Source organism: Salmo salar, unplaced genomic scaffold, assembly GCF_965601325.2.
Source record: "Salmo salar unplaced genomic scaffold, fSalSal1 ptg000221l, whole genome shotgun sequence".
Taxonomy (NCBI): domain Eukaryota; kingdom Metazoa; phylum Chordata; class Actinopteri; order Salmoniformes; family Salmonidae; genus Salmo; species Salmo salar.
In genome coordinates this window covers 779810-805732 of record NW_027675333.1, presented here as the reverse complement: position 1 = coordinate 805732, position 25923 = coordinate 779810, and the positions used below count along the sequence as shown (strand labels likewise).

The window sequence follows — 25923 nt, the reverse complement described above, 5'->3', positions numbered from 1 at the left end:
CCAGAGACAGCAGACACCCCATTCCACTTTCTGGCGCTTTCTGAGAGCCAATGGAAGCCTTAGAAAATGTCACGTTACAGCAGAGATGCTGTATTTTCGATAGAGATGCAACAGAAGGACAACAAATTGTCAGACAGGGCACTTCCTGTATGGAATCTTCTCAGGTTTTGGCCTGCCATATGAGTTCTGTTATACTCACAGACACCATTCAAACAGTTTTAGAAACTTGTGAGTGTTTTCTGTCCAAATCTACTAATTATATGAAAAAGAGAGTAGTAACCAGTTTAAATCGGGTACGTTTTTTATCCGGCCGTGCAAATACTACCCCCTAGCCCCAACAGGTTTTAAGACACACAAATGACTTGAGGGAGCCAGAGATCAAGATAACCTAACCAGAAGAGAGAGAAATTCTGCCGTTATGCTCCTGAAGTTTCCGGTAATGGGCTACACCAGCGGTTGGCAACCTTTTCCATTTGGAGTGGCAAGTTATCTTACCATTTCTACCAATCTGTGTGCCAGTTAAGATTTTCATATGTACATTTTCGTGGAATTGTTTCATTTAATTTATAATAATATCTCAAAATTATTGTCTGTGATTAATCTATAATCTACATTCTATCTGAAAATATACAAATCTAAAAGTAACATTTATTGCCATTGCCAACTATGTAAAAATAGCCTTCATAAAGCCAACAAATATAAACATTGCAGCTAACAAATTGGTGTTTATAATGTTTTTGTCTGCTTGATTTACAGTCGGGTCTCGTTAGTCTGTTTGCACGCAGAGATACTTATCCTTGATGGATAGGCTATTGTTCAACACACAGAGCTATTTTCCTTTATTCAGGACATTTAGAATGACAACCCATTACAGAGTAGCCTAATGGGATTATTCACCAAATTATCTGGTGATCAGGTTATGAAATGTCATGACAAATACATTTTAGTTTCCATGTTTCACCTGAAATATGAAATGATTTATAGTCCTAGTTCTATGTTATTGTTAGGTGAAGTTATGGGTCCTACAGTAGGTCTATGGTATTGTTGTTAGGTGAAGTTATGGGTCCTACAGTAGGTCTATGTTGTTGTTAGGAGAAGTTATGGGTCCTACAGTAGGTCTATGTTGTTGTTTGGTGAAGTTATGGGTCCTACAGTAGGTCTATGTTGTTAGGTGAAGTTATGGGTCCTACAGTAGGTCTATGTTATTGTTAGGTGAATTTATGGGTCCTACAGTAGGTCTATGTTATTGTTAGGTGAAGTTATGGGTCCTACAGTAGGTCTATGTTATTGTTAGGTGAAGTTATGGGTCCTACAGTAGGTCTATGTTATTGTGAGGTGAAGTTATGGGTCCTACAGTAGGTCTATGTTATTGTTAGGTGAAGTTATGGGTCCTACAGTAGGTCTATGTTATTGTTAGGTGAAGTTATGGGTCCTACAGTAGGTCTATGTTGTTGTTAGGTGAAGTTATGGGTCCTACAGTAGGTCTATGTTGTTGTTAGGGGAAGCTATGGGTCCTACAGTAGGTCTATGTTATTGTTAGGTGAAGTTATGGGTCCTACAGTAGGTCTGTGTTGTTGTTAGGTGAAGTTATGGGTCCTACAGTAGGTCTGTGTTGTTGTTAGGTGAAGTTATGGGTCCTACAGTAGGTCTATGTTGTTGTTAGGGGAAGCTATGGGTCCTACAGTAGGTCTATGTTATTGTTAGGTGAAGTTATGGGTCCTACAGTAGGTCTATGTTATTGTTAGGTGATGTTATGGGTCCTACAGTAGGTCTATGTTGTTGTTAGATAAAGTTATGGGTCCTACAGTAGGTCTATGTTATTGTTAGGTGAAGTTATGGGTCCTACAGTAGGGCTATGTTATTGTTAGGTGAAGTTATGGGTCCTACAGTAGGTCAATGTTATTGTTAGGTGAAGTTATGGGTCCTACAGTAGGTATATGTTGTTAGGTGAAGTTATGGGTCCTACAGTAGGTCTATGTTGTTAGGTGAAGTTATGGGTCCTACAGTAGGTCTATGTTATTGTTAGGTGAAGTTATGGGTCCTACAGTAGGTCTATGTTATTGTTAGGTGAAGTTATGAGCCAATTTGTTAAACACTTGGTGTACAAACCCTCATTGTCAGGCTGATGGAAAAGCCAAAGAGCATTTTACTGGTTGAAGTGTTTTTTAAGTATAAAGCAGTTGATTTGCGACAGTAACACAAACATATTAAGCAGGTGATTCAAGCGAGCCTTAGAATTATAATCCAAAGTAATGTGAAATGCACTTATAAGCAACCTGGAAAAGGAGGCTAATTTTGCTGTCAGCCTATGAGAACTCCCCTGAGTTTTCCCCCACGGTGGTGAATTAGTGAATAGACACAGAGCTTAATGTGAGTTTCCTTGAGTAGCACTCCTGATCTTGCGCTGTAATATTCAGAATACATTGTGAAAAATTTAAATCTTTGCTCACCATTTTTGCTCCATGCAGTTATACTACATCCATAACTAGTGGTTTCCTCATTAGCAGATATACTACATCCATAACTAGTGGTTTCCTCATTAGCAGATATACTACATCCATAACTAGTGGTTTCCTCATTACCAGATATACTACATCCATAACTAGTGGTTTCCTCATTACCAGATATAATACATCCATAACTAGTGGTTTCCTCATTACCAGATATACTACATCCATAACTAGTGGTTTCCTCATTACCAGATATACTACATCCATAACTAGTGGTTTCCTCATTACCAGATATACTACATCCATAACTAGTGGTTTCCTCATTACCAGATATACTACATCCATAACTAGTGGTTTCCTCATTACCAGATATACTACATCCATAACTAGTGGTTTCCTCATTAGGTAAATGATTTGACCATTAAGACAGTTAACAGAAGTCAACTGTTGTACAACTTCATGGGTATGATCTGGGCATCACCTTTTACCTCAAATAAACAGTGGATTTCTGCTGTTGTGGGACTTTAACCGTCTGTCTGACTTTGTCGTTCACACAGGAGAGAGACGGGACTATCGTGGATCCTCTGGGGAGCCTCAACAACATCATGATGCTGACGAGGCAGAGAAGAGTCTCTCCAGATCAGAACACCTCAAGAAACACCTGCAGAGACCCACAGGGAAGAGAACTCACTGCTGCTCTGACTGTGGGAAAAGATTCACCTCCTCAGGCATTATATCACACCGGAGAATTCACACAAGTGATAATTCTCACTGCTGCTCTGATTGTGGGAAATTTTTTAAATCTTCATCAGAACTCAAAATACACCTGAGAAATCACACAAAAGAGAAACCTTACTTCTGCTCTGACTGTGGGAAGAGTTTTCCTCTGTCAACCAGCCTGATATCACACCAGAGAACACACACAGGAGAGAGAACTTACAGTTGTGATCAATGTGGGAGGAGTTTTCCTATTTTAATCGCTCTGATATCACACCAGAGAATACACACGGTAGAGAAACCTTATAGCTGTGCTCAACGTGGGAAGAGTTTTACTTGTTCTAGCATGCTGACTAGACACCATAGAACACACACAGGAGAGAAACCTTATAGCTGTAATCAATGTGAGAAGAGATACTCTGATAAAAGCTCTCTGATCAAACATCAGAAAATTCATGAAGGAGTTGTTTCATGATATCAATGAATTAATGTCACAATGTAGAATGTTTAAACATTGTAGTAGGAGTATTTTAATGATGTCACAATGTAGAATGTTTAAACATTGTAGTAGGAGTATTTTAATGATGTCACAATGTAGAATGTTTTAACATTGTAGTAGGAGTATTTTAATGATGTCACAATGTAGAATGTTTTAACATTGTAGAAGGAGTATTTTAGTGATGTCACAATGTAGAATGTTTTAACATTGTAGTAGGAGTATTTTAATGATGTCACAATGTAGAATGTTTAAACATTGTAGAAGGAGTATTTTAATGATGTCACAATGTAGAACCCTAAACGTTTGTCCCCTGTTCTATTGATTTCAACATGATATGGATATTAGCCTCAGGGGGAAAATCCAGGCTCTGAATTGGAAGAGTACTATTTATGAGATTTAACAAAAAGTGAGTAACAAAAAAAGAGTTCTGTTACACTTACCATGTTGGTGACCCACTTTAATCAAAATGCAACACTTCAAAAGGTAGCTAGCTGTTTTCTACAAGTTGTCCTCTAACCAGTGATGTACACATTATTCCCAGATTCTGTGTGGTTTTTGAGCTGTTAGTTTTAACAGGACTTGCAACCTCATCTCCCTCCTCTCGCACAATTGATTTCAACATGAAATCGATGAGTGATGACAAATAAGTGTTGCATTCCTTTGTTTAGCGATCCCTAAATTTAAATGCATCATTCCAAAATATAGCTGACTGTCTTCTGCAGGTTGTCCTCTAACCAGTGAGGTAAAATATATCTCCCATTTCCATGTTTTTTATTTGTGTTCGTTTCAACAACAGTACAACCTGATTTCCCCCCTGACGATATCAGTGATTTATTGCTACTTGTCAAAAAAATACAAGTAATATGATTATTGTGGCAGATGTTTGTGTATATAGCATATTATATGTTTAGTTTTTCAATATATCACAAACTGTTTCTGCGTATTTGTTATTGAAAACTGTGTTTTGACATTGGGGCTATCCCATCTAGCAAAATGTCTTTGAAAAGAAGCCTATGCCCGATGTCCTATATTCGTTCGGTTGTAGTTAAATTACTTGAAAACAACTTAATTTCAACGTACTTCCAAGTAGCCTAGTGGTTAGAGCATTGAGCCAGTAACCAAAAAGTTGCTGGATCGAATCCCCGAGCTGACAAGGTAAAAATATGTTGAACCCACTGTTCCTAGGCCGTCATTGTCGATAAGAATTTGTTCTTAGCCTAATTAAATAAAGGTTAAATGAAAAGTGGACGAGAGTTCTTTCTAGAAGCTAGTGATTTTTTCGGATTCTATAAAGAATACAATTTAAAAAATAATCCTATTGTATATTATTATTTAGAAATACGTGTTTTTTTCTTGTTTTTAATTGTTGACAGCCAGTAGACACCATGTTTATATTGGTGAAGGTGAAGCATTGTAGTTGATTATAATGTGAAATGGAAGTTGTTTTCTGTTGGTGGTGAGCAAACTTGTCCAACAAAAATATAGGATATATTTGTTGTCTTAAGGGGGAAGGTGTTACAGGCTTTGGTTTTTCCATTTATGTTTTGAGGTTGAACTTTAGCTCGTCTAGCCCGTCTAGCTCGTTAGCCCGTCTAGCTCGTTAGCACGTCTAGCTCGTTAGCCCGTCTAGCTCCGTTAGCACGTCTAGCTCGTTAGCACGTCTAGCTCCGTTAGCACGTAGGACGCACTGATTGGTGTCACCTCGTTAGTCAGTATGTGTTACACGGCTTGTCCATCTCGTTAGTGGGAAGGTGTTTCACCTGAGCTGGTCCAGGTTCTATTTAAGAGTGTCTGGCCCAGTGCTCCAGTTGTCTTGATACATGTGGAGAGTCAACACCTTTAGTTGCTCCACCTTTTTGGTTTACTTCCTGTCTTTAAGTTTGGTGTGGGTTTTTCTTTAGTTTTCCTCTTCTTGGGCAGATTTAGTGGGTCTCATGGTGGGTGTCTTTTAGGTCCCAGTTGTTGTTACTAGTCAACTTCCAGTGGACACCCCCATAGTGTCTTTCAGAGCCCCTCCTAAAAAACAAGTTATATTTTGGGTTGGATATTGCATCATATTGTTGATATTTTAATCAATGGCATTTCCTTACAATGCTCATTAGTCTTTCAGTTGTTATTATTGTTTTTTATCCTCATATTTGTGTACTAAATATTTCTGATTATTTTCATAGTTTTTTCCTGTGAAGCCATTGTGTTGCGTCCATGTCTGACATGTGCTGTATAAATAAAGCTTGATTTGATTTGAACATATTGTAAAACAAATTAACCCAATGACTGACCAATCAACAAACTATTGGTCCACCTTAGTATGAAAAACTGTATCAATCCCACTTTTCCAGCCTGCTGAAGGCGTGGTGGAGTGGTAAACACCACCCCCGGCTCTACCAGGGGCTTGAGGTGGTCTCCCACAGCTCTGCTTATGTCATGTTCTGTGGCCTTGCTGTTCCATTTCTGACTGCCCCTGCAACACAGAAACACATTTAGTTATATTATATAAAACACTCAATGTAATGTATATGGAGCATCTATGGCCTCAGTTACACCTGGCACCTAAATGTGACTTCTGTCATCCGATCACTCCAAGCTGCATTAGGTTCAGATCTACCAGGATGGGCCTTTGACACAGTCAGGCCACTGATTATGCATCAGCAATGTAAAGAGGTGGGGTGAATGAGGGGAAAAGTACATTTGACACAAATGACCTTCATTATATCAAAGAACAAATGTGTGTGTCTGAGGGGAAATTAACTTTTATAGAGCCAAAAGGGGTGAGAAATTACACCAATACCAGTGGACAATTTGCACTAATGTAAATAAACATGGATGATGGAACATATTCCCTTTTGCTGACGTGATGAACCGCTAAGGGGACATAAATATTTACCATCTAAACCATGTGTGACCTCTCACCTCTCTGGCTGTAGAAGTGTTCTTCCTAACCAGTCCCTCAACAGCTCTCTGACTGAGCTCCACCCTCACTGGGTCTTCAGAGGAGAGGAAGGCTGAGGAGGGATGGAAGGATGAATGGATCAGTCAGTCAATAAAGTGTAGAGCTGCTGTCTGACAAAATCACTATTTTAGTAGTTCATTAAAGTAAATAAGGCTTTATGACTGCTGAATACCAACTATCAATCACTTAGATCATGTATTTTCAGGTAGAGATACATCCTTGAATGTCCCTAGACCTTTGAAGTTGACATTTAAAATGGTAGGGGTTAAGGTTAGGGTTTAGGGTAGGGATGTCCCAAGGATCCCAGATAGCATTGACCATTGTGCATTCTTCTGTCTCTTTTACATAGCAGGTGATGGGTTCTGACTTCTGAACTTGAAAATATTAAATATCCTTATTATGTGAAATTGAATGAAACAATAATGTATGTTGATGGTCATATAATGTACAATATTCCATGATGTTTCTATATGATAACAATAGAGTAATATATTTAATATGATGTACAATATTCCATGATGTTTCTATATGATAACAATAGAGTAATATATTTAATATGATGTACAATATTCCATGATGTTTCTATATGATAACAATAGAGTAATATATTTAATATGATGTACAATATTCCATGATGTTTCTATATGATAACAATACAGTAATATATTTAATATGATGTACAATATTCCATGATGTTTCTATATGATAACAATACAGTAATATATTTAATATGTCATATTTTTTAACAATTTCACTAATTCATTTTAATGAACTTAATCATTATGACACACCCCTCTCTATTGTCATTGGTTGCACTAATTGCACTGTTTGTCTACATAACCTGGTTCAAGTATTGATGACATCACCCTGAAGAAGGCACAGTGATGCTGAAACGTTGGTAAATACCCAATAAATTACTGGGAGTTTATATATGGAGTGTGCGACTTTATTTATTTTGATAGTTTATAGTTTATTCGCCGTTAGTCAGCACCTCCTCACAAACTATTTTTCTGGGTGTGCGCCAGGGGTAGGGGGCAGTATTTACACGGCCGGATAAAAAACGCCCCTGATTTAATCTGGTTATTACTGCTGCCCAGAAACTAGAATATGCATATAATTGGCTTTGGATAGAAAACACCCTAAAGTTTCTAAAACTGTTTGAATGGTGTCTGTGAGTATAACAGAACTCATATGGCAGGCAAAAACCTGAGAAGATTCTGTACAGGAAGTGCCCTCTCTGACCATTCCTAGGGCTTCTTGACTCTCTTTATTGAAAACTTAGGATCTTTGCTGTAACGTGACACTTCCTACGGCTCCCATAGGCTCTCAGAACTCGGGAAAAAGCTGAATGATGTCTTTGCAGCCCCTGGCTGAAAAACATTAGCGCCTTTGGTAAGTGGTCTATCAGAGGACAATGAGACTGAGGCGCATGCACGAGGCGACCCCATGTTTTTATTTTCTCTGTCTTTGAACTAAACACGCTTTCCCGGTCGGAATATTATCGCTTTTTTACGAGAAAAATGGCATCAAAATTGATTTTAAACAGCGGTTGACATGCTTCGAAGTACGGTAATGGAATATTTAGAAATGTTTTGTCACGAAACGCGTCGGGCGCGTCACCCTTATTTACCCTTCGGATAGTGTCTTGAACGCACGAACAAAACAGAGGATATTTGAACATAACTATGGATTATTTTGAACCAAACCAACATTTGTTATTGAAGTAGAAGTCCTGGGAGTGTATTCTGACGAAGAACAGCAAAGGTAATAACATTTTTCGTATAGTAAATCTGACTTTGGTGAGGGCTAAACTTGGTGGGTGTCTAAATAGCTAGCCCTGTGATGCTGGGCTATCTACTCAAAATATTGCAAAATGTGCTTTCACCGAAAAGCTATTTTAAAATCGGACATAGCGAGTGCATAAAGGAATTCTGTATCTATAATTCTTAAAATAATTGTTATGTTTTTTGTGAACGTTTATCGTGAGTAATTTAGTAAATTCACCGGAAGTGTTCGGTGGGAATGCTAGTTCTGAACGTCACATGCTAATGTAAAAAGCTGGTTTTTGATATAAATATGAACTTGATTGAACAAAACATGCATGTATTGTATAACATAATGTCCTAGGATTGTCATCTGATGAAGATCATCAAAGGTTAGTGCTGCATTTAGCTGTGGTTTGGGTTTATGTGACATTATATGCTAGCTTGAAAAATGGGTGTCTGATTATTTCTGGCTGGGTACTCCGCTGACATAATCTAATGTTTTGCTTTCGTTGTAAAGCCTTTTTGAAATCGGACAGTGTGGTTAGATTAACGAGAGTCTTGTCTTTAAAATGGTGTAAAATAGTCATATGTTTGAGAAATTGAAGTAATAGCAATTCTAAGGTATTTGAATATCCCGCCACGGGATTACACTGGCTGTTGCGTAGCCCAGAGAGGTTTTTTAAGGGTAGGTAACAACACACCCGCCACGCTGATCCTCAACACAGGGGCCCCTCTGGGGTGCGTGCTCAGCCCCCTCCTGTACTCCCTGTTCACTCATGACTGCACGGCCAGGCACGACTCCAACACCATTATTAAGTTTGCCGATGCCACAACAGTGGTAGGCCTGATCACCAACAACGATGAGACAGCCTATAGGGAGGAGGTCAGAGACCTGGCCGTGTGGTGCCAGGAAAACAACCTCTCCCTCAACGTGATCAAGACAAAGGATATGATTGTGGACTACAGGAAAAGGAAGACTGAGCATGCCCCCATTCTCATCGATGGGGCTGTAGTGGAGCAGGTTGAGAGCTTCAAGTTCCTTGGTGTCCACATCACTAACAAACTATCATGGTCCAAGCACACCAAGATAATCGTGAAGAGGGCACGACAAAACCTATTCCTCCTCAGGAGACTGAAAAGATTTAGCATGGGTCCTCAGATCCTCAAAAGCTTCTACAGCTGCACCATCGAGAGCATCCTGACTGGTTGCATCCCTGCCTGGTATGGCAACTGCTCTGCCTCCGACCGCAAGGCACTACAGAGGGTAGTGCGTACAGCCCAGTACATCACTGGGGCCAAGCTCCCTGCCATCCAAGACCTCTTTACCAGGCGGTGTCAGAGGAAGGCCCCCCCCCCCCCCCCCCCACTCTCTGTTATCATCTATGCATAGTCACTTTAATAACTCTACCTACATGTACATATTCACCGTCTCACCTCATACTGTATTGGAGCAGCAGCAGCTGACTGCCCAGTTCAACATCAGTTCACCGTCTCACCTCATACTGTATTGGAGCAGCAGCAGCTGACTGCCCGGTTCAACATCAGTTTACCGTCTCACCTCATACTGTATTGGAGCAGCAGCAGCTGACTGCCCAGTTCAACATCAGTTCAACGTCTCACCTCATACTGTATTGGAGCAGCAGCAGCTGACTTGATCGTTGATACTAATCATCATGTTTGAATCTGAGAGTAAATAGAGCCGACTACACTCTAAAAATGAAGGGTTCAACTGGAGTTGTTCTCAGATCCCCTAAGAACTGTAGGGTTCTTGGTCAATGAAAAACAGCCCCAAAACGTTCTTCAAAGAACTTGTTAGAAGGTGGGTTCATCGAGGAACCTCCGTTGTTGCTGGACTTCTTCCGGGAACTTCGCAATTACAACTGGAAACGATGGTGACAAGTTTGGATGCGACAACAGTTAAAAAGGTTAAGTTGGGTTGATGTTTGGCTCTGAATATGTCTCGAAATAATTTATTCTAATAATATTACATACTAATAATGAATAACGAAGACAATGATGGTTTTCTGTGAATATCTTCCATAACGTTACTATAGTTAATGAACGTAAATATTAGAAAGCCGGGTTTGACCGTCGGCGTTGTATGAGCTACAGTACAGTACCGTTAGCTAGCTAGCTAACGTTATGTCCTAACTATGCACAACTAGGTTTGGATTATTTCCTCAACTATATTCTTTCCCATATATTGTATATCGTTGCCATAAAGACAATATGGCTTTACACTCATTAACGTAAGTTTCCAATCAAGAGCAGTTCTCACTTTTGTGATAATGAACTAGCTAACGTTAGCTTTGTTAACTAACTAACTAACTAACTTAGGACGGTGACCTGTCCAGACCAGATGTTACAACGAACTGAATCGTCAATGGAGGTCTTCCTCTTTATATAGGCTGCTACAGCATGCAATACTATTAACTCACAAGGGGGCATAACGTGACATGGACAGTACTATCCCATTTTGGAAACGTTACATGTACAATACTATCCCATTTTGGAAACATTACATGTACAATACTATCCCATTTTGGAAACGTTACTTGTACAATACTATCCCATTTTGGAAACGTTACATGTACAATACTATCCCATTTTGGAGACGTTACATGTACAATACTATCCCATTTTGGGAACGTTACATGGACAATACTATCCCATTTTGGAAACGTTACATGGACAATACTATCCCATTTTGGAAACGTTACATGGACAATACTATCCAATTTTGGAAACGTTACATGTACAATACTGTCCCATTTTGGAAACGTTACATGGACAATACTATCCCATTTTGGAAACGTTACATGTACAATAATATCCCATTTTGGAAACGTTACATGTCTGCCCCCTTGTGGAGGGAAATTAATATCTTAGATGGTAGCTGTAGATGGGATTCAAATGCATAATGGTATTAATACAGTGTCTAGACTACCTCTTTTGTATAAATGCCCTTCAGAATCCAAACACAGTATTGCCACGCAGTAAAATGTTGAGTAAAATCTTTCAAGTCAGCCTGTCACACAATGCTATTCTCAAACATAACTAATATTAATAATCAATTAATATTTTAACCTACAGGAATATTTTCATTTTTCACATTTCTATGTCAAGGTTAGTTCCTAGGATTTTGCAACTTATACATTTATATCTTTCAATACTTCTAAAATGGGGTACAGGTGTAAAATAATTACAGGTTTAAAACAATTCCAGGTTTAAAATAATTCCAGGTGCACCTTACTAGCTTATACTATATCATAAACTGTCTTAAATAGTAAACAAAGATTCTAGTTTTCATCCAGTTCACACAGATAGCTGACTCAGCCCTGTTTACACCTCCAAGGTGCCCCCCACTTAGGAATACACACTCAGAGGCTTTTCTAAAAACTCCACTTTACGTGCTCACCACCAACAGAAAACAACTTCCATCCACTACAATGCTTCACCTTCACCAATATAAACATGGTGTCCACTGGCTGTCAACAATTAAAAACAATTACAAAAATAATAATTACCACGAGCTTCTAGAACTCTCGTCCCCTTGGAATGAACCCAAACAAAACTCATATCCAATACGGAAAACTAACTTCTTAATAATTTGTAGAAAACAGCTAGATACATTTTGAAGTGTTGCTTTTTGATTCAAGTGGGTCACCAACGTGGTAAGTGTAACACAACTCTTTTTTTGTTAGTCATTTTTTGTTAAATCACATAAATAGTACTCTTTCAATTCAGAGCCTGGATTTCCCCCTGAGGCTAATATCCATATCATGTTGAAATCAATAGAACAGGGGACAAACGTTTAGGGTTCAACATTATGACATCATTAAAATACTCCTACTACAATGTTAAAACATTCTACATTGTGACATTATTTCATTGATTGAGGTATTTTATCAGATTATCTCTGGTCACACTGATCACAGCTGAGGTTTCTCCTGTATGTGTTATATGGTGTGAAGTCCGCTTGTTAGACATAGTAAAACTCTTCCCACATTGAGCACAGCTATAAGATTTCTCTCCTGTGTGTGTTTTCTCTGGTGTGACATCAGGCTGGTTGACTGAGTAAAACTCTTCCCACATTGAGCACAGGTATAAGGTTTCTCTCCTGTGTGTGTTCTATGGTGTGATATCAGGCTGGCTGACTGAGTAAAACTCTTCCCACATTGATTACAGCTAAAAGGCTTCTCTCCTGTGTGTGTTCTCTGGTGTTTAGTCAGACAGCTTTTCTCATTAAAGCTCTTCCCACATTGAGCACAGCTATAAGATTTCTCTCCTGTGTGTGTTCTCCGGTGTTTAGTCAGACAGCTAGATGTAACATAACTCTTCCCACATTCATCACATCTATAAGATTTCTCTCCTGTGTGTGTTCTCTGGTGTTTAGTCAGACTGTTAGATGTAACAAAACTCTTCCCACATTCATCACAGCTATAAGATGTCTCTCCTGTGTGTGTTCTCTGGTGTTTAGTCAGACTGCTAGATTTAACATAACTCTTCCCACATTCATCACATCTATAAGGTTTCTCTCCTGTGTGTGTTCTCTGGTGTTTAGTCAGACTGCTAGATTTAACATAACTCTTCCCACATTCATCACATCTATAAGGTTTCTCTCCTGTGTGTGTTCTCTGGTGTTTAGTCAGACTGTTAGATGTAACAAAACTCTTCCCACATTCATCACAGCTATAAGGTTTCTCTCCTGTGTGTGTTCTCTGGTGTGATATCAGGCCAGTTGACCTAGTAAAACTCTTCCCACATTGAGCACAGTTATAAGGTTTCTCTCCTGTGTGAGTTCTCTGGTGTGATATCAGGCTGGTTGATTGAGTAAAACTCTTCCCACATTGAGTACAGCTAAAAGGTTTCTCTCCTGTGTGGATTCTCTGATGAATTTTAATGCCTGATGGGGAGGTGAATCTCTTCCCACAGTCAGAGCAGCAGTGAGGTCTCTTCCCTGTGGATGTCTGCAGGTGTTTCTTGAGGTGTTCTAATGTGGAGAGACTCTTCTCTGCCTCTTCAGCATCAAGAGGTTGTTGAGGCTCCCCAGAGGATCCACGATAGTCACGTCTCTCTCCTGCATGAACAACAAAGTCAGACAGATGATTAAAGGCCCACAAAATGAGCAAGAATAGTCATATTTTGTATTGTTTTCACATTAGTAGTAACATCGATGATTGAGGGCGATGCACACACAATCTGATTGTAGAAACTCCTCCCTGCTAATGAGGAAACCGCTAGTTATGGATGTAGTATATCTGGTAATGAGGAAACCACTAGTTATGGATGTAGTATATCTGGTAATGAGGAAACCACTAGTTATGGATGTAGTATATCTGGTAATGAGGAAACCACTAGTTATGGATGTAGTATATCTGGTAATGAGGAAACCACTAGTTATGGATGTAGTATATCTGGTAATGAGGAAACCACTAGTTATGGATGTAGTATATCTGGTAAATAACCACTAGTTATGGATGTAGTATATCTGGTCATGAGGAAACCACTAGTTATGGATGTAGTATATCTGGTAATGAGGAAACCACTAGTTATGGATGTAGTATATCTGGTAATGAGGAAACCACTAGTTATGGATGTAGTATATCTGCTAATGAGGAAACCACTAGTTATGGATGTACTATATCTGCTAATGAGGAAACCACTAGTTATGGATGTAGTATATCTGCCTGGAGCAAAAATGGTGAGCTAAGATTTTAGTTTTTCACGATGTATTCTGAATATTACAGCGCAAGATCAGGAGTGCTACTCAAGGAAACTCACATTAAGCTCTGTGTCTATTCACTAATTCACCACCGTGGGGGAAAACTCAGGGGAGTTCTCATAGGCTGACAGCAAAAATAGCCTCCATTTACAGGTTGAGTACATTTCACATTACTTTTGGATTATAATTGTAAGGCTCGTTTGAATCTCCTGCTTAATATGTTTGTGTTATTGTCGCAAATCAACTGATTTATAGTTAAACACTTCAACCAGTTAAATGCTCTTTGGCTAGCTTTTCCATCAGCCTGACATAGTAGAGGTCCACCCATAACATCACCACCAATAACATAGTAGAGGTCCACCCATAACATCACCACCAATAACATAGTAGAGGTCCATAACATCACCACCAATAACATAGTAGAGGTCCATAACATCACCACCAATAACATAGTAGAGGTCCACCCATAACATCACCACCAATAACATAGTAGAGGTCCACCCATAACATCACCACCAATAACATAGTAGAGGTCCACCCATTACATCACCACCAATAACATAGTAGAGGTCCACCCATAACATCACCACCAATAACATAGTAGAGGTCCACCCATAACATCACCACCAATAACATAGTAGAGGTCCATAACATCACCACCAATAACATAGTAGAGGTCCATAACATCACCACCAATAACATAGTAGAGGTCCACCCATAACATCACCACCAATAACATAGTAGAGGTCCATAACATCACCACCAATAACATAGTAGAGGTCCACCCATAACATCACCACCAATAACATAGTAGAGACCCACCCATAACATCACCACCAATAACATAGTAGAGGTCCATAACATCACCACCAATAACATAGTAGAGGTCCACCCATAACATCACCACCAATAACATAGTAGAGGTCCACCCATAACATCACCACCAATAACATAGTAGAGGTCCATAACATCACCACCAATAACATAGTAGAGGCCCATAACATCACCACCAATAACATAGTAGAGGTCCACCCATAACATCACCACCAATAACATAGTAGAGGTCCACCCATAACATCACCACCAATAACATAGTAGAGGTCCACCCATAACATCACCACCAATAACATAGTAGAGGTCCATAACATCACCACCAATAACATAGTAGAGGTCCATAACATCACCAACAATAACATAGTAGAGGTCCATAACATCACCACCAATAACATAGTAGAGACCCATAACATCACCACCAATAACATAGTAGAGGTCCATAACATCACCACCAATAACATAGTAGAGGTCCATAACATCACCAACAATAACATAGTAGAGGTCCATAACATCACCACCAATAACATAGTAGAGGTCCACCCATAACATCACCACCAATAACATAGTAGAGACCCATAACATCACCACCAATAACATAGTAGAGGTCCACCCATAACATCACCACCAATAACATAGTAGAGGTCCACCCATAACATCACCACCAATAACATAGTAGAGGTCCACCCATAACATCACCACCAATAACATAGTAGAGGTCCACCCATAACATCACCACCAATAACATAGTAGAGGTCCACCCATAACATCACCACCAATAACATAGTAGAGGTCCATAACATCACCACCAATAACATAGTAGAGGTCCACCCATAACATCACCACCAATAACATAGTAGAGTTCCATAACATCACCACCAATAACATAGTAGAGGTCCATAACATCACCACCAATAACATAGTAGAGGTCCACCCATAACATCACCACCAATAACATAGTAGAGGTCCACCCATAACATCACCACCAATAACATAGTAGAGGTCCATAACATCACCACCAATAACATAGTAGAGGTCCATAACATCACCACCAATAACATAGTAGAGGTCCACCCATAACATCACCACCAATAACATAGTAGAGGTCCACCCATAACATCACCACCAATAACATAGTAGAGGTCCATAACATCACCACCAATAACATAGTAGAGGCCCATAACATCACCACCAATAACATAGTAGAGGTCCATAACATCACCACCAATAACATAGTAGAGGTCCACCCATAACATCACCACCAATAACATAGTAGAGGTCCATAACATCACCAACAATAACATAGTAGAGGTCCACCCATAACATCACCACCAATAACATAGTAGAGGTCCATAACATCACCACCAATAACATAGTAGAGGTCCACCCATAACATCACCACCAATAACATAGTAGAGGTCCACCCATAACATCACCACCAATAACATAGTAGAGGTCCACCCATAACATCACCACCAATAACATAGTAGAGGTCCATAACATCACCACCAATAACATAGTAGAGGTCCACCCATAACATCACCACCAATAACATAGTAGAGGTCCACCCATAACATCACCACCAATAACATAGTAGAGGTCCATAACATCACCACCAATAACATAGTAGAGGTCCACCCATAACATCACCACCAATAACATAGTAGAGGCCCACCCATAACATCACCACCAATAACATAGTAGAGGTCCACCCATAACATCACCACCAATAACATAGTAGAGGCCCATAACATCACCACCAATAACATAGTAGAGATCCATAACATCACCACCAATAACATAGTAGAGGTCGACCCATAACATCACCACCAATAACATAGTAGAGGTCCACCCATAACATCACCACCAATAACATAGTAGAGGTCCATAACATCACCACCAATAACATAGTAGAGGTCCATAACATCACCACCAATAACATAGTAGAGGTCCATAACATCACCACCAATAACATAGTAGAGGTCCACCCATAACATCACCACCAATAACATAGTAGAGGTCCACCCATAACATCACCACCAATAACATAGTAGAGGTCCATAACATCACCACCAATAACATAGTAGAGGTCCACCCATAACATCACCACCAATAACATAGTAGAGGTCCACCCATAACATCACCACCAATAACATAGTAGAGGTCCATAACATCACCACCAATAACATAGTAGAGGTCCATAACATCACCACCAATAACATAGTAGAGGTCCACCCATAACATCACCACCAATAACATAGTAGAGGTCCACCCATAACATCACCACCAATAACATAGTAGAGGTCCATAACATCACCACCAATAACATAGTAGAGGTCCATAACATCACCACCAATAACATAGTAGAGGTCCACCCATAACATCACCACCAATAACATAGTAGAGGTCCACCCATAACATCACCACCAATAACATAGTAGAGGTCCACCCATAACATCACCACCAATAACATAGTAGAGGTCCATAACATCACCACCAATAACATAGTAGAGGTCCACCCATAACATCACCACCAATAACATAGTAGAGGTCCATAACATCACCACCAATAACATAGTAGAGGTCCATAACATCACCACCAATAACATAGTAGAGGCCCATAACATCACCACCAATAACATAGTAGAGGTCCACCCATAACATCACCACCAATAACATAGTAGAGGCCCATAACATCACCACCAATAACATAGTAGAGATCCATAACATCACCACCAATAACATAGTAGAGATCCACCCATAACATCACCACCAATAACATAGTAGAGGTCCATAACATCACCACCAATAACATAGTAGAGGTCCATAACATCACCACCAATAACATAGTAGAGGTCCATAACATCACCACCAATAACATAGTAGAGGTCCATAACATCACCACCAATAACATAGTAGAGGTCCATAACATCACCACCAATAACATAGTAGAGGTCCACCCATAACATCACCACCAATAACATAGTAGAGGTCCACCCATAACATCACCACCAATAACATAGTAGAGGTCCATAACATCACCACCAATAACATAGTAGAGGTCCATAACATCACCACCAATAACATAGTAGAGGTCCATAACATCACCACCAATAACATAGTAGAGGCCCATAACATCACCACCAATAACATAGTAGAGGTCCACCCATAACATCACCACCAATAACATAGTAGAGGTCCATAACATCACCACCAATAACATAGTAGAGGTCCATAACATCACCACCAATAACATAGTAGAGGCCCATAACATCACCACCAATAACATAGTAGAGGTCCACCCATAACATCACCACCAATAACATAGTAGAGGTCCATAACATCACCACCAATAACATAGTAGAGGCCCATAACATCACCACCAATAACATAGTAGAGGTCCACCCATAACATCACCACCAATAACATAGTAGAGGTCCACCCATAACATCACCACCAATAACATAGTAGAGGTCCGTAACATCACCACCAATAACATAGTAGAGGTCCATAACATCACCACCAATAACATAGTAGAGGTCCACACATAACATCACCACCAATAACATAGTAGAGGTCCACCCATAACATCACCACCAATAACATAGTAGAGGTCCATAACATCACCACCAATAACATAGTAGAGGTCCATAACATCACCACCAATAACATAGTAGAGGTCCATAACATCACCACCAATAACATAGTAGAGGTCCACCCATAACATCACCACCAATAACATAGTAGAGGTCCACCCATAACATCACCACCAATAACATAGTAGAGGTCCATAACATCACCACCAATAACATAGTAGAGGTCCACCCATAACATCACCACCAATAACATAGTAGAGGTCCACCCATAACATCACCACCAATAACATAGTAGAGGTCCACCCATAACATCACCACCAATAACATAGTAGAGGTCCATAACATCACCACCAATAACATAGTAGAGGTCCATAACATCACCACCAATAACATAGTAGAGGTCCACCCATAACATCACCACCAATAACATAGTAGAGGTCGACCCATAACATCACCACCAATAACATAGTAGAGGTCCACCCATAACATCACCACCAATAACATAGTAGAGGCCCACCCATAACATCACCACCAATAACATAGTAGAGGTCCATAACATCACCACCAATAACATAGTAGAGGTCCATAACATCACCACCAATAACATAGTAGAGGTCCACCCATAACATCACCACCAATAACATAGTAGAGGTCCACCCATAACATCACCACCAATAACATAGTAGAGGTCCATAACATCACCACCAATAACATAGTAGAGGTCCACCCATAACATCAACACCAATAACATAGTAGAGGTCCACCCATAACATCACCACCAATAACATAGTAGAGACCCATAACATCACCACCAATAACATAGTAGAGGTCCACCCATAACATCACCACCAATAACATAGTAGAGGTCCATAACATCACCACCAATAACATAGTAGAGGTCCATAACATCACCACCAATAACATAGTAGAGGTCCACCCATAACATCACCACCAATAACATAGTAGAGGTCCACCCATAACATCACCACCAATAACATAGTAGAGGTCCACCCATAACATCACCACCAATAACATAGTAGAGGTCCATAACATCACCACCAATAACATAGTAGAGAACCACCCATAACATCCCCACCAATAACATAGTAGAGGTCCACCCATAACATCACCACCAATAACATAGTAGAGGTCCATAACATCACCACCAATAACATAGTAGAGGTCCACCCATAACATCACCACCAATAACATAGTAGAGGTCCATAACATCACCACCAATAACATAGTAGAGGTCCATAACATCACCACCAATAATATAGTAGAGGCCCATAACATCACCACCAATAACATAGTAGAGGTCCACCCATAACATCACCACCAATAACATAGTAGAGGCCCATAACATCACCACCAATAACATAGTAGAGATCCATAACATCACCACCAATAACATAGTAGAGGTCCACCCATAACATCACCACCAATAACATAGTAGAGGTCCATAACATCACCACCAATAACATAGTAGAGGTCCATAACATCACCACCAATAACATAGTAGAGGTCCACCCATAACATCACCACCAATAACATAGTAGAGGTCCATAACATCACCACCAATAACATAGTAGAGGTCCATAACATCACCACCAATAACATAGTAGAGGCCCATAACATCACCACCAATAACATAGTAGAGGTCCACCCATAACATCACCACCAATAACATAGTAGAGGTCCATAACATCACCACCAATAACATAGTAGAGGTCCATAACATCACCACCAATAACATAGTAGAGGCCCATAACATCACCACCAATAACATAGTAGAGGTCCACCCATAACATCACCACCAATAACATAGTAGAGGTCCATAACATCACCACCAATAACATAGTAGAGGTCCATAACATCACCACCAATAACATAGTAGAGGCCCATAACATCACCACCAATAACATAGTAGAGGTCCACCCATAACATCACCACCAATAACATAGTAGAGGCCCATAACATCACCACCAATAACATAGTAGAGATCCATAACATCACCACCAATAACATAGTAGAGGTCCACCCATAACATCACCACCAATAACATAGTAGAGGTCCATAACATCACCACCAATAACATAGTAGAGGTCCATAACATCACCACCAATAACATAGTAGAGGTCCACCCATAACATCACCACCAATAACATAGTAGAGGTCCATAACATCACCACCAATAACATAGTAGAGGTCCATAACATCACCACCAATAACATAGTAGAGGTCCATAACATCACCACCAATAACATAGTAGAGGCCCATAACATCACCACCAATAACATAGTAGAGGTCCACCCATAACATCACCACCAATAACATAGTAGAGGTCCATAACATCACCACCAATAACATAGTAGAGGTCCATAACATCACCACCAATAACATAGTAGAGGCCCATAACATCACCACCAATAACATAGTAGAGGTCCACCCATAACATCACCACCAATAACATAGTAGAGGTCCACCCATAACATCACCACCAATAACATAGTAGAGGTCCACCCATAACATCACCACCAATAACATAGTAGAGGTCCACCCATAACATCACCACCAATAACATAGTAGAGGTCCATAACATCACCACCAATAACATAGTAGAGGTCCATAACATCACCACCAATAACATAGTAGAGGTCCATAACATCACCACCAATAACATAGTAGAGGCCCATAACATCACCACCAATAACATAGTAGAGGTCCACCCATAACATCACCACCAATAACATAGTAGAGGTCCATAACATCACCACCAATAACATAGTAGAGGTCCATAACATCACCACCAATAACATAGTAGAGGCCCATAACATCACCACCAATAACATAGTAGAGGTCCACCCATAACATCACCACCAATAACATAGTAGAGGTCCACCCATAACATCACCACCAATAACATAGTAGAGGTCCACCCATAACATCACCACCAATAACATAGTAGAGGTCCACCCATAACATCACCACCAATAACATAGTAGAGGTCCATAACATCACCACCAATAACATAGTAGAGGTCCACCCATAACATCACCACCAATAACATAGCAGAGGTCCACCCATAACATCACCACCAATAACATAGTAGAGACCCATAACATCACCACCAATAACATAGTAGAGGTCCATAACATCACCACCAATAACATAGTAGAGGTCCACCCATAACATCACCACCAATAACATAGTAGAGGTCCACCCATAACATCACCACCAATAACATAGTAGAGGTCCACCCATAACATCACCACCAATAACATAGTAGAGGTCCATAACATCACCACCAATAACATAGTAGAGGTCCATAACATCACCACCAATAACATAGTAGAGGTCCACCCATAACATCACCACCAATAACATAGTAGAGGTCCACCCATAACATCACCACCAATAACATAGTAGAGACCCATAACATCACCACCAATAACATAGTAGAGGTCCATAACATCACCACCAATAACATAGTAGAGGTCCACCCATAACATCACCACCAATAACATAGTAGAGGTCCACCCATAACATCACCACCAATAACATAGTAGAGGTCCACCCATAACATCACCACCAATAACATAGTAGAGGTCCATAACATCACCACCAATAACATAGTAGAGGTCCATAACATCACCACCAATAACATAGTAGAGGTCCACCCATAACATCACCACCAATAACATAGTAGAGGTCCACCCATAACATCACCACCAATAACATAGTAGAGGTCCACCCATAACATCACCACCAATAACATAGTAGAGGTCCATAACATCACCACCAATAACATAGTAGAGGTCCACCCATAACATCACCACCAATAACATAGTAGAGGTCCATAACATCACCACCAATAACATAGTAGAGGTCCATAACATCACCACCAATAACATAGTAGAGGCCCATAACATCACCACCAATAACATAGTAGAGGTCCACCCATAACATCACCACCAATAACATAGTAGAGGCCCATAACATCACCACCAATAACATAGTAGAGATCCATAACATCACCACCAATAACATAGTAGAGGTCCACCCATAACATCACCACCAATAACATAGTAGAGGTCCATAACATCACCACCAATAACATAGTAGAGGTCCATAACATCACCACCAATAACATAGTAGAGGTCCACCCATAACATCACCACCAATAACATAGTAGAGGTCCATAACATCACCACCAATAACATAGTAGAGGTCCATAACATCACCACCAATAACATAGTAGAGGTCCATAACATCACCACCAATAACATAGTAGAGGCCCATAACATCACCACCAATAACATAGTAGAGGTCCACCCATAACATCACCACCAATAACATAGTAGAGGTCCACCCATAACATCACCACCAATAACATAGTAGAGGTCCACCCATAACATCACCACCAATAACATAGTAGAGGTCCACCCATAACATCACCACCAATAACATAGTAGAGGTCCATAACATCACCACCAATAACATAGTAGAGGTCCATAACATCACCACCAATAACATAGTAGAGGTCCACCCATAACATCACCACCAATAACATAGTAGAGGTCCACCCATAACATCACCACCAATAACATAGTAGAGGTCCATAACATCACCACCAATAACATAGTAGAGGTCCACCCATAACATCACCACCAATAACATAGTAGAGACCCATAACATCACCACCAATAACATAGTAGAGGTCCATTACATCACCACCAATAACATAGTAGAGGTCCACCCATAACATCACCACCAATAACATAGTAGAGGTCCACCCATAACATCACCACCAATAACATAGTAGAGGTCCACCCATAACATCACCACCAATAACATAGTAGAGGTCCACCCATAACATCACCAACAATAACATAGTAGACGTCCACCCATAACATCACCACCAATAACATAGTAGAGGTCCACCCATAACATCACCACCAATAACATAGTAGAGGTCCACCCATAACATCACCACCAATAACATAGTAGAGGTCCACCCATAACATCACCACCAATAACATAGTAGAGGTCCATAACATCACCACCAATAACATAGTAGAGGTCCATAACATCACCACCAATAACATAGTAGAGGTCCATAACATCACCACCAATAACATAGTAGAGGTCCACCCATAACATCACCACCAATAACATAGTAGAGGTCCATAACATCACCACCAATAACATAGTAGAGGTCCATAACATCACCACCAATAACATAGTAGAGGTCCACCCATAACATCACCACCAATAACATAGTAGAGGTCGACCGATTATGATTTTTCAATGCCGATGCCGATTATTGGAAGACCAAAATAAGCCAATACCGATTAATTGGACGATTTTTTATATATATTTGTAATAATGACAACTACAACAATACTGAATGAACACTTATTTTAACTTAATATAATACATCAATAAAATCTATTTAGTCTCAAATAAATAATGAAACATGTTCCATTTGGTTTAAATAGTGCAAAAACACAGTGTTGGAGAAGAAAGTAAAAGTGCAATATGTGCCATGTAAAAAAGCTTTTAACATATAACTATTTCTCTCTATATCATTTGAAATTCATATACATTTTTATTTATTTATTTAATTTATATATTTTCTTACCTTTAGTGGCTTAACTGCCTGTTCAGGGGCAGAACGACAGATTTGTACCTTGTCATCTCGGGGATTTGAACTTGCAACCTTTCAGTTACTAGTCCAACGTTCTAACCACTAGGCTACCCTGCCACCCAGAATGTTCTTATAGGCACTTTAGTATTGCCAGCCTAATCTCAGGAGTTGATAGGCTTGATGTCATAAACAGCGCTGTGCTTCAAGCATTGCTAAGAGCTGCTGGCAAACGCAGGAAAGTGCTGTTTGAATGAATGTTTGAATGAATGCTTACGAGCCTGCTGCTGCCTACCACCACTCAGTCAGACTGCTATATCAAATATCAAATCATAGACTTAATTATAATATAATAACACACAGAAATACGAGCCTTAGGTCATATTCAATTTAATATTGCTCTTCACCGACCCAGGAAGGGGTGGGGCCAAACAGGTGTTGTACCTCGTTTCCCTCCTTCAGGGAACAGTAATTATAGTCATAAAGTTACACTCCCTTTCAATCAGTCAACATCTGTACAACATACTATGGGGAAATACAATCATTCCCCAACTGACCCAAACAGATACTAAATGAAACGGCCCCTGGCAGACCACCCAGACCTGACCCCGCAAGATGCTTCAGTTGTCAATTTATTAATTGTCTTTTGTTTGAAACACTCCTGTCAATGTTGAGTAAGGACGCACACCTGATTACACATATAGAAGTAGGACTGGTCTACCTGGTTACCCATATAGAAGTAGTATTAGTCTACCTGGTTACCCATATAGAAGTAGGACTAGTCTACCTGGTTACCCATATAGAAGTAGGACTAGTCTACCTGAATACACATATAGAAGTAGGACTAGTCTACCTGGTTACACATATAGAAGTAGGACTAGTCTACCTGGTTACCCATATAGAAGTAGGACTAGTCTACCTGGTTACCCATATAGAAGTAGGACTAGTCTACCTGGTTACACATATAGAAGTAGGACTAGTCTACCTGGTTACCCATATAGAAGTAGGACTAGTCTACCTGGTTACACATATAGAAGTAGGACTAGTCTACCTGGTTACACATATAGAAGTAGGACTAGTCTACCTGGTTACCCATATAGAAGTAGGACTAGTCTACCTGGTTACACATATAGAAGTAGGACTAGTCTACCTGGTTACACATATAGAAGTAGGACTAGTCTACCTGGTTACACATATAGAAGTAGGACTAGTCTACCTGGTTACACATATAGAAGTAGGACTAGTCTACCTGGTTACCCATATAGAAGTAGGACTAGTCTACCTGGTTACACATATAGAGGTAGGACTAGTCTACCTGGTTACACATATAGAAGTAGGACTAGTCTTCCTGGTTACCCATATAGAAGTAGGACTAGTCTACCTGGTTACACATATAGAAGTAGGACTAGTCTACCTGGTTACACATATAGAAGTAGGACTAGTCTACCTGGTTACACATATAGAGGTAGGACTAGTCTACCTGGTTACACATATAGAAGTAGGACTAGTCTACCTGGTTACACATATAGAAGTAGGACTAGTCTACCTGGTTACCCATATAGAAGTAGGACTAGTCTACCTGGTTACACATATAGAAGTAGGACTAGTCTACCTGGTTACACATATAGAAGTAGGACTAGTCTACCTGGTTACACATATAGAAGTAGGACTAGTCTACCTGGTTACACATATAGAAGTAGGACTAGTCTACCTGGTTACACATATAGAAGTAGGACTAGTCT

The 25923-nt window shown here is 39.9% G+C and overlaps 1 pseudogene; it reads left to right on the top strand.

Moving 5' to 3' along the window:
- Nucleotides 1–2909: 2909 nt before the first annotated feature.
- LOC145867177 (uncharacterized) overlaps nucleotides 2910–25923 on the top strand; it is a 45717-nt pseudogene continuing 22703 nt past the window's right edge.